A 10,931-nucleotide genomic window follows, 5' to 3' on the forward strand; every position below is an offset into this window, starting at 1 on the left:
ATATGTTATGATACATAATATTATTGGCCTAGAAAAATAATAATCTAAAGTCTGTGCCGACACCTTCACATCAGCGTCTGGAGCCTCGACGAGAGAGAGGCGGAAGCGGTTAACACTGAGGCCTGTGTTCACTTCCTCTTCTGCATAGTCGTCGTCTGTCTCGTGTATAAATTATCGGGTTTTGCTCCCCGTCTCCAGCAAGACAACGTTCCCTCGTCGCACTCTTGCATGCAGCTTGCCTCGCTCGTTTGATGCACCTCATCTTGCAAGAGTTGCTGAGGACTTACATAAATTACCAGCATTCCTTGGAGGCTCGGAATATCCTATAAAGGCTTCAGCAGCACGTCTTGCTTGAAATGTTGAAGTCTTGTTGATCATTCTAGCTTGTGCTTGCTTGTGAGTTCGTTTTCTCGGCGAGTGTTTTCTCTTTACTTGTGTTTCCCATTGACCATGCGTTGCTTTCTTTGTTTCCTTGTCCATTCCCTTTCATATAATGACATTCGTGCTTGAAGACTAATAAAAATGTGGATCATTGTGTTTTTTTCTTGTTTTGGTAGATTGGCCGACTACTGCTTGTTTTTGTTTAGCTTTTTTCAGTCTTGTTTATTTTGTGTAGGACTTATGGGCCGGTAGGCTATCTCGAGTATACTGGTGTTCAATCTCAGTTCGCTGGTGGCGGGGGTGCATTTTTTTATAGTGACGTTGCCATATTACATATGAAGCATGGAGGCTTGAAAAAGCTAAGTAGCATTCTTCCTCATGCATGTCTCATTTCTCTACTTTTAATTTATATCAGGGATTCCCTCTGCCACTTGCTGTTTCGTTGTTTGTTAGCCTTCACTTTCATACTAATAAAGTAGCCTGGCGGCCTCATGTATGCGGCTGTCTCGTGTGGTCGTCCTTCATCACTAAGTCAGTGGCTGGCCGTCCTATTCTACCACGCCGGCCGCAGAAGACTGATTATGTTACCAAAACAATTTGTTTTTTCATTGACTATTTCTCAACTTTTCTCACCTAGCTAATGCAATTTATTTTTTACCTGCCAAGCTGTCGACTGATCACAGACAGTTATAAACATCTAGTAATGAAAGAATAGATAGCAAACTCCCGTGATAAGTCCTCCTTCTGCTTGTCTCTGGAGAATGCAGCCTCTCCTACGTCATTACTTGGGAGGTTCTCATAGGCGGAGATAAGGGAATGAGGGACCAGGGCACTCCGCCAAACTTCCTCCCCGGCGCGATAAGCCAATTCAGTCTTCTTCGCTTTATGTTGAGCCTTCTCCTCCTCTTCCCCTCCCCTCGCAGCCTTTCTCCCGCACCTCCAGGCGAAGACAGCCGGAGGAAGTCTGATATAATCCTCCCTGAAGATGCAGAGAGGCGAAGACAGACACAGAGAGTCCTTAATGCTGAGTCTCCATTCACCTCGCAGAACTTTCCGCCACCTCCACCCCGCACAGCCCAGGATCCATACGACAGACGGATCCTGGCACAAGCAAAGAAACGCCCTGAAAACGAAAACACTGCATGACAGGGAGAACTCAATCTTCATCTCGCGCTTCCTGTTGTCTCCCCTCCTCTCGACCTCACTTTACCGTCTCCCACGCCCTTCTAAGCTGTTGGTGATCTGATCTAACTCTCCCTGAAGGCAGAGAGAGCCAAGAACAGACAAAGAGTATAAACGTGTGAGCGAGAAGCGGGGATTATTATTGTTAGTTTCTCACTCACCTTTATTCCCTCCCTTCTATCCCTCTCTCCTTTTATTATTTTCACACAGTGCTCGAAAGCTGTCAGTGTCCTTAGCGGGACAAATAGTGGATGATCCTCTGAGGAGAATGTTACTGGCGAGGGAGAGCAGGAAAGAGCAAAGGTTGGGATACTCGAGGAAACTGCAATTAGGAAGGCAACTGAAGGAAAGACTTGGGGAAGAAATGGGGTGGGGAGAGGATAATGGTTTGTCAGAGGGAATGTCACCTGCGAGGGAGGAATGAGAAGAGCAAAGATGCTGAGGCTGTCGTGGAAGTTGGTTTAAGAGTGTTTGTGCAAGGATTCAGAAGAGATGACATAGCGAGGCTGCGAGAGAAGATAATGGTTTGTCGTGTGGGAATGTCAACGACGAGGGCGGAGTAAGAAGAGCAGAGGTAGGGAGGCTGCCCTGGAAACTCTGCTAAGATTCTGTATGTGTGAGGGAGGAGGTGACTTATAGAGGACACTATGAAGGGAAGAGGAAAATGGCTTGTCAAGTAGGAATGTCACCGACGAGGGCGGGGTAAGAAGAGCAAAGGTGGGAGGCTGTCTAGTCCTGGAAACTTGAGTTGAGATTGTGCATGTGTAAGTGAGAAGGTGGAAGAGGAGGTGACTTAAAGGGGAACTTGGAAGGGATTGGGGAGAGGCTTGCAAGTGGGAATGTCAGCAGCGAGGGAGAGATGAAAAGAGCAAAGGTGGGGAAGCTGTCATGGAAAATGTGTTAAGAACGTAAGTGTGTTGGGGGAGGGGCGGGATGCTGAAGAGACGACATAAGAAGGCTGGGAGAGATGATAATGGTTTGTCAGGTGGGATTATCACTGATGAGGGAGGGGTGAGAAGAGCAAAGGTTGGGAGACTTTCGAGACAACAGAATTATAATGTGTTTGAGGAGGAGGTGAGTGCCGCTGATGAATGATTGGGGACGGTTGGGGGAGATAGAATAATCGTTCGTCATTTGGATAGGAAGGATGAAGGACGGCAAGTCAAGATGACAGAGCCTTGGAGGAGAGGAAAGGAGAGGCAGGAGCGGAGTTTGATAGAGGTTATTGAAGGTAATCACGCATGTTGGAATTATCGTCGATAGTGAAGGGAATTAACTACTTATACACGATGGAGAGGCTCGTGAAATCCGCTGAAATGGTGTGCTCTTGAACGCTGTGAGCTGCAGTGACGAGAAAGGCGAGATTAGATAAACGTTGCACAAGTGAGGGAGAGTGAGTTTGTGAATCAGTTAAGGGAGGGAGACGAGTGAGTCAGTGAGTCTCTTTAGCGTCGTTGCAGGAGTGAGTGGCATTCGATAATTAAGCAGGTAGCGCCTGTGAGACTGGGTCAGGAGATAAGTGGGAAGAGAACTTTCGAACTGAAGGCTGATTACCAGAGTTACTAGAGAGACTCATGGGTGTAAAAATAAATAAATTATATAGGTTTAAATGTGTGTGTGTGTGTGTGTGTGTGTGTGTGTGTGTGTGTGTGTGTGTGTGTGTGTGTGTGTGTGTGTGTGTGTGTAGGTGGCAACACTGACACTTCCCTCAGCATCTCCGCGGACGAGACGATGACAGTGTCCCTGTGGCTGAATATTCCAGAGGATGAAGAGACTATATTCAAGGTGGTGCAGAAGTGCCAATACTCACCTTTCTCAGTATTGTTGGCATGTTGCGTTATCTATATACGATGAAATTATATCGGAGGAAATGTGCGCCTCAGTGAATTCAGCACGTGGAAAATACATTATCGCTCTTCCTTTATTCAGTGCCAGTAGATTTATAAGGTGATTATGAAAATAAATAACTCATCCATTTGTATATTTATTTGTAGGTTCATTTGGCTTTTACTTGTGAGCTTCTTCAAATTGAATAGCATGTAGATGTGTTTATTTTTAAGCAATTTTCACTCCCCCCCCCCAAAAAAAAAAGCGAAATAGAAAGATGGAAACCTGTCCTCACATCACACAAAACGATGTTAAGTAGACTTATTTCTTAACAAATGACCGCGTGTGACGTTATCTTGAACGTCATAATAACTCATATTGATCGTCGTCCTGGCGTTTTCCGGCGTCATGATCCCCTCATCATTACATCAGCTGTTCCGCCTTTACTCAGTGGAAGATTCATACCGTATAGTTGTAATACTATTCGTGTGGTGACTCACTCATATTACATTTCGCCAAGCACGGACTCAGAACGTATGCTGGAAAAAAATTACTGTGGTGAACTCTGCTGAGAGCATACTGACAACCTTATGGGCGAGTTTGGGACTATTTGGCCATATTAGTTTCGACCGTAATCCTGTTCGGCCGTTAGAACTTTAGGCCGTATGTCGTGTAGTCCGTTAAACGATTCGGCCGTGAGATGGCCGAAGAGGCGAAGGGACCAGTGAGAAAATTATATGCAAGTGTACCTACGGTACATTGTATATTATTCGTATGTTGTGTGTTCGACATTTGTTTTCTCTCAAATTACTAGTTTTAGTTACCCTTCAAACACTAATCATTTCCGCGAAACAAATAACGCAAATTAATAGCAAACAAATAAGAACTCACCAGAAATTATATTTTCGTCCTCAAACTACGTAGAAATGTGGATAAATAGGCACATGAGAATGGCGGACTCTGGTGCCGCCGGAGTTGAGCTGCCGACCACCAGTAACTGCAACCGGGCGGCGGAGCGCGATCACACGTATTTAACTAAAAAAATAAAATTAACTAATCTAACTGAACTAAATCTACCTTCCTGACCTAACTATACGTACTTTAACATAACACACACACACACACACACACACACACACACATATATATATATATATATATATATATATATATATATATATATATATATATATATATATATCTATCTATATATATATATATATATATCTATATATATCCAACAATGGTAAGTCGAGATAGTTATGTTCCATGCTGCAACGATAAACAAAACTTCGTGATAAAGTTTGGTTATTTCGGTCATAAACAATCTAGGCCGTATGTTGTTTCGGCCGTTAGACGATTCGGACGTTTGCCAGTTTGGACTTTACGGCCTAAATGACTCACGGCCGAAACGACCAGGACCCTCATGGACACCGTGTAGTCTTGGCCATATCGAAGAGTTAGCGAGCTTCTTTTACGGCATTCATTGCATTCATTTACATTCATTTACATTCATTGCGACGACGAAGTGTTTGCCTAGCTCAGGATAAAGTGCCTCGGTGGAAAAAAGTAAAAGCCAAAGTCTTGGGATACACGAGATAGGTGCGTATATATGTAAGAGAGCAATCAGCAGCAAAGGGCCAAAAAGAAAGGTTTGGAATGTGAAAAATGTGTGCGTGCCTTCTGACTGGTAGGGAGACCTGGGACAAGCCCAGCCTTGAGGGTGGGGTGGGGGGTGGGGGGAAGGGGCGATTCAGCACACAGAGTACGGACCACATTTCGATCCTGTGGGAGGAAAAAGGACCAATATGAAGATGGAAGGGACTATATGTAAATACGGAGAGAGAGAGAGAGAGAGAGAATAGTAATAGTAATGTTTCAGTGCATTTTCATTGTGCAATAGCTCTAATGTAGACCTCATATACTCAAAATCATATTTCATATCTCGTTAAAGACAAAAATTCAAGCTAAGATTATTAAGTAGTGTTCCCCATTACACAAGCAAGTAACTGTTGTGTTGTTTTCAAGTTAAGCAATCGCAAATTACTCAGTGAGGGAGAACAGAAATATGATTAGCCTGATATTTGCTCTTCCAACACTGAAAAGCAAAGAGAGAGTAATATCAGCAAGCCCCTCTTCCTTGCATGGCCGTGCCTCACAGCCAAATGGGTTGACGTGTTTGTCTAAATGTAATTTGCCGTACTAGGGCTCTACCTCTCCCTTGTCCATACCAGCATTTTATTCAGATTAATTGTGTTTATTTCTCCCCTCACATACTCACACGCACGCGCAAATACACACACACACACACACACACACACACACACACACACACACACACACACACTCAGAGCACTGCACAGTACAGTATAATGCCCCTTCTCGAGATCTCTTCATTATTTTTCATTTTCCATTTAGACACGATGTACTATTTGTGAGTATGTGTGTGTGCGGTTGTGTGTGTGTGTGTGTGTGTGTGTGTGTGTGTGTGTGTGTGTGTGTGTGTGTGTGTGTGTGTGTGTGTGTAATTATGGTAATAATAATGGTTTTATTAACATCATTATTGTCATTTGTTTTTTTCTTAGTGTTATCATTATTAGTATTATCTTCAGTAGTCATAATATTAGTAGCAGCGGCAGTAATAGTATGTCTTGCGGCCATCATTGTTGTTGTTGTTGTTGTTTGAATTATGGTGCTGGGAGTGGCACTCGTGGCAATAATAGTGACGAACGAGCTGCTTTTGTGACCAAAGGATCCCTACCATTACTAGCAGAAAGTAGTAGTGGAAAAAGGAGAAGCAGATGATGATGATGATACAAAAGAAGTAGTAGAAATGACTTATAATTATTGTTGTAATGATGATGACGACGATATTATTATTATTATTATTATTATTATTATTATTATTATTGTTGTTGTAAGAGTAAGCTATTGTATTCATTTTGTTATACTGACAATTTTAATTATCTAAATATTATTATAATTATTATTATTATCACCATCATCATTTTTACTACTACTACTACTACTACTACTACTACTACTACCACCACTACCACCACCACAACTACTATAATCAGCTCCATTAATATTATCATCACTAACAGTAATAATAACGATGTAATAGTATTGATGGCAAAACACTTATAATAAATATATATAGAATCATGCCGCACGCCGCGTCTGTTCGAGGGCCCATTACTGTGAGCCGGCGTTCATTAATGCGGCCCAAATCATATGCAAATTGGCGGACCCCTGACGGCGGGCGATGGGCAGGCGGCGGCTTGACGGTGGTGGTGGGGCGGCGCTGGATGGATGCGCCGAAGTGCTGGACAAACTGTACTCAAGCGCCTGGCCAAGCCTTGCGTCGTGCCGCTGCCCATTACTAAGGTTTCCCCGCTGCCCAAGCCGTTATTTGCTGAGGACTCGTGCATTTTACATGTGAAATTAGTGCCAGGAGGGGAAGTAGCGAGAAATGCAGCAAAACGGCACATACGTAGAAAGGAAAGCGAAAAGACAGTAAGGAATCCTATATTTGGGTAAGAAGTACTCTAAGGTATGCGGTGAGTACATAATGGGAAAAAACGGGTACAAAATAAGTAATGGTTGACAAATAACATAGGGAAATAAAAAAAAGTGTAAGGCAGGAACGGTAAGAAAATAAGAAACATAGATGGAGGAGTAAGAAATAGAATTCAGTAAGTATATATGGTGAAGAAACAGAAACAAAAACAGGCACAGGTTGATAAATAGAATGAGGAGAAGCAGCAGAAAGGACTTGAATGGTAGGCTAAGGGGTGAAAGATGAAGAGAAGGAGGAAGGAATGAGGATAACCAAGGGTTGGGAGGCAAAATGAGAAGGTTGAGCGACAGGAGATGGAGGGGATGGGATGTGCAATATATATGCCTCATAATTTGGAGCTTGATAAAAGGTCTCTTCCTCGACCCCTGAGTTAGCGCCCCCAGAATGATGATAAAATATGAACACCCTCATCCGCCCGCAGCATTTTGCTCCCTGCCACCCAACCAACCAACTCTCCGTCTACCTGATCTCGTCCGGACCGCTCCTTATTTCAGCCAAGCCCATTGTAGCGTTACCAAGGGGACGAGACATCCTTCATATTTTCTATAAATGTCCAAAAATCTAATAATTTCATCCCCTGACCACTTCAAAATATGTTTGTTTGTCATATTTCACACGTGGAATATAAACTCAGTCGTGAGCTCGGTGGTGGTCACTGCGCGACTGTGTGGTCACATAAAGCGACTATGAACCTAGTAGTAGCCGCGACTAAGTCACGTGATCATGAAGCCGCGGGCTACCAGCGAGCAAAGTTGAACATGTTTAAAGTAGCCGCGATTATTCGTAGTCGCCAGTTGGACTTGCTTATAGCGACTAACCGGTCACACTTAGCGACTACGCGGCTACTACTGTCTGCTATTGCAGTAGCGACGAGTAAAGTCGCCTCGCGTGACTGAGGCTTAACGACGAATCTGCTGGCCTAGGGTCGAATCCCGGCCATGGCTGTCGGCGTGCAGCCCACCCAGATATTCATCCTTCCTTCCAGGATGTTCGATAAATGGGTACTTGCCTGGGTAAATTTAGGGAAGGTAAACTGTGGTAACTCGGTCGGGTTTATGGGGTTCTCTCCCACCACAGACTCAAAGGACCAACGTGACGGATATGAGTACCGCCGCCACGCGCAGCGATAGCGTATGCTCCCAACTAAAACTTCTACCTCATATAGCCTAACATTTACACCCAAGCTTACTGTGCCGCCTGTTCTATTCAAATATGTTGTCAAGGGCTCGTGTCTGACAGAACTTTGCCTTTGTGCATGGCAAAGGAAGGCTTAAAAATGGTAAAGGTCAGCTTCCCCACAAGTTAAAAGTAACAGATATGCACGTGCAAAAGAAATTCACCATCACTATCACTCTAGTATGTAGTCAGGGGCTCGTACCTATCAGGAACTAGTCTCAAAATGATGACGGAAGGCTCTATAGTACCGTACTGCACAGCTCTCCCCCAAGTCTCAGGTGACAACTATATTCAGATGAAAAATATAAATGGTAACGATAATATATATCTATATATATATATATATATATATATATATATATATATATATATATATATATATATATATATATATATATATATATATATATATATATATTCTTTTTTTCAGGGAGCCACAGAACATATGACAGCAATAACTAGATTTATTTGCTCAATATTGAAGGCGATCTTTATCGCTTGCCATTCGTCAGGGATGAAATGTTATTGTAAATATGACCATCATGTCATTTTCACTTCAAGATTAATTTATTTATACCGAATGCACGCATTTTGCCTGAATACCTTGCTCATACACCCCGTGTGGTTGCTCTCCTTTGCAGTATTCTTCACTCGTCTAAATTATTTCACCGGGAACATTTTTTACACTAAACATGAAGGACAGTGTCTTTAGTCATTTAACTTCACGTGCGCCTCGTAGAACTATTGTTGAGCTATTTATACTTTATATTCCTACAACTTAATCTCGTTCGCTAGCAAAGACCATCTCCAAACTTTTGAAAATGGATTCCTGGTTGTTCAGTAAAGCTTTCTTGGGGGCGGCGCCAGCGGTCTTTTTCCGCCAGCCCGTCTTTGATGGACCTCTGCGTGTTGTGTGAAAGTTTTTCAGGGATAGACATTCAGCAGATCATTCCACATGGATGGTGGTGGTCTGAGGGAAAACGAGGGAGACAACTTGGTCTGAATGTAATATTTTTAGATTTTATCATCATTGTAAATCTGTACGAATTAATGTCTTTTGCGTCAGCTTCTGCAAGTGTGTATCGTGTGTTTGTTTGCGTGTGAGAGGGGAAGGCAGTGAGCAGGAAAGACGTATAAAGGCGAGGCCACTGACACCTACCACATCCTTAAGGAGAGCTTCGATCATAGGATATATATATATATATATATATATATATATATATATATATATATATATATATATATATATATATATATATATATATATATATATATATATATATATATATATATCATAGATACATAAATACTTTTTTTAATTCAATGATTGATTAAATAATGACTGAAATATTAATAACGATAATAATAATAATAATAATAATAATAATAATAATAATAATAATAATATCCGCAAAATCATCATCTGCAGTGCTTCTAAGATTATTCACCAGCAGATCCGCAAAGACGAACCTTGCCTTTATATTGTACCGTACGAGTGATGACTTTAACAGGAATTTCTGCGTAGAGTAGCCCCTTTATTTAACGAACCAATTTGGGGAATGGGCTTTCTTAATATCCGAATATGCATTACGTCAGATGTATTAGTAAATTATTGTATCAAATATAAAAACAATGGTAGTTGCATTTCTTATAAAAGGTTTGAACAAATAATAGCGAGAAATTTAGCAAATAGTACAAAAAGGCAATCAGTGTTTGGTACGTTAATACATTAAGTGTGATAAGTTTGTTTATCTTTCGCTTACGGAGGTTGAAGTAGGGGTACTTTAATTAATGGTTAGATATTTTTTTTAAAGATGCCGGTTGAATAGACATCGTTAAATAGAGGTTCGATAAATAACTGTTGCGTATATGCTCACTGGCTTTGTTAAGTATAGGTTTATTAATAATTGTTCGTTAGAGGTTCATTATAAAAAAAAATCGTCATATAGTCAGTTCACTGTACGGTCTAAATAGTACATAAAAAGTTACCCTGTCATTCCATAGTTTATAGTTTCTTTCATAGTGAGCAAGATCCATGAATAGCCGTACCACACGCATCGCTGTAAGACCTCAAAGCGTAACAGAATAGTAAAATTTTGCGATGTATGTTTCCCCTCCTAGCTAGCACCTTGAAAATGTCCTCTTCACCGTCAACTTTAAAAGATTTAGTGTGTACTATTTTTTGTACCATTCTTTACTCTGTTTATATCTTGGTCTCTGGTGCAAAATGTTTCAGCATAAGTGTGAGCGAGAACCTTTCGTGTCTATGAGAAGTGTATGAAGTGTTGCTAAATACTAGACGTAGACGAGGTATTTGAACGGCCTTGTTCCTCACGCCAACCTGCTTGTAGCCTGGCAAAGGGGAAACAGGCGGAAGTTTGTATCGCAACGAAAGATGAACGGGATTGAAACGGTAACAAGTTTGCATAATAGAACAATTTCTTTTTTTCTGTGTTATGTGTGTGTGTGTGTGTGTGTGTGTGTGTGTGTGTGTGTGTGTGTGTGTGTGAGAGAGAGAGAGAGAGAGAGAGTATAAGAAAATACGAAAGAAAAGTAAAAAAAGAAATTATATATAAAGACGTTTTCATTATTCATCATTCAGATCCATAGCAACCAGCAGGCAACCTTCGATATTTAAAAGAAAAAGATAAAAGAAAATCTCTAATGTTAACACAGGTGAAGGTGAGAGCCACGTTGTCATACTCTTTTTCTCCAAAATTCAAGTTACGCACACTGCACTTGACACCTTTAATGAAAGGCGTGCCATCATCCAGCTTCTTTC

Source organism: Eriocheir sinensis, unplaced genomic scaffold, assembly GCF_024679095.1.
Source record: "Eriocheir sinensis breed Jianghai 21 unplaced genomic scaffold, ASM2467909v1 Scaffold1258, whole genome shotgun sequence".
Lineage (NCBI taxonomy): Eukaryota > Metazoa > Arthropoda > Malacostraca > Decapoda > Varunidae > Eriocheir > Eriocheir sinensis.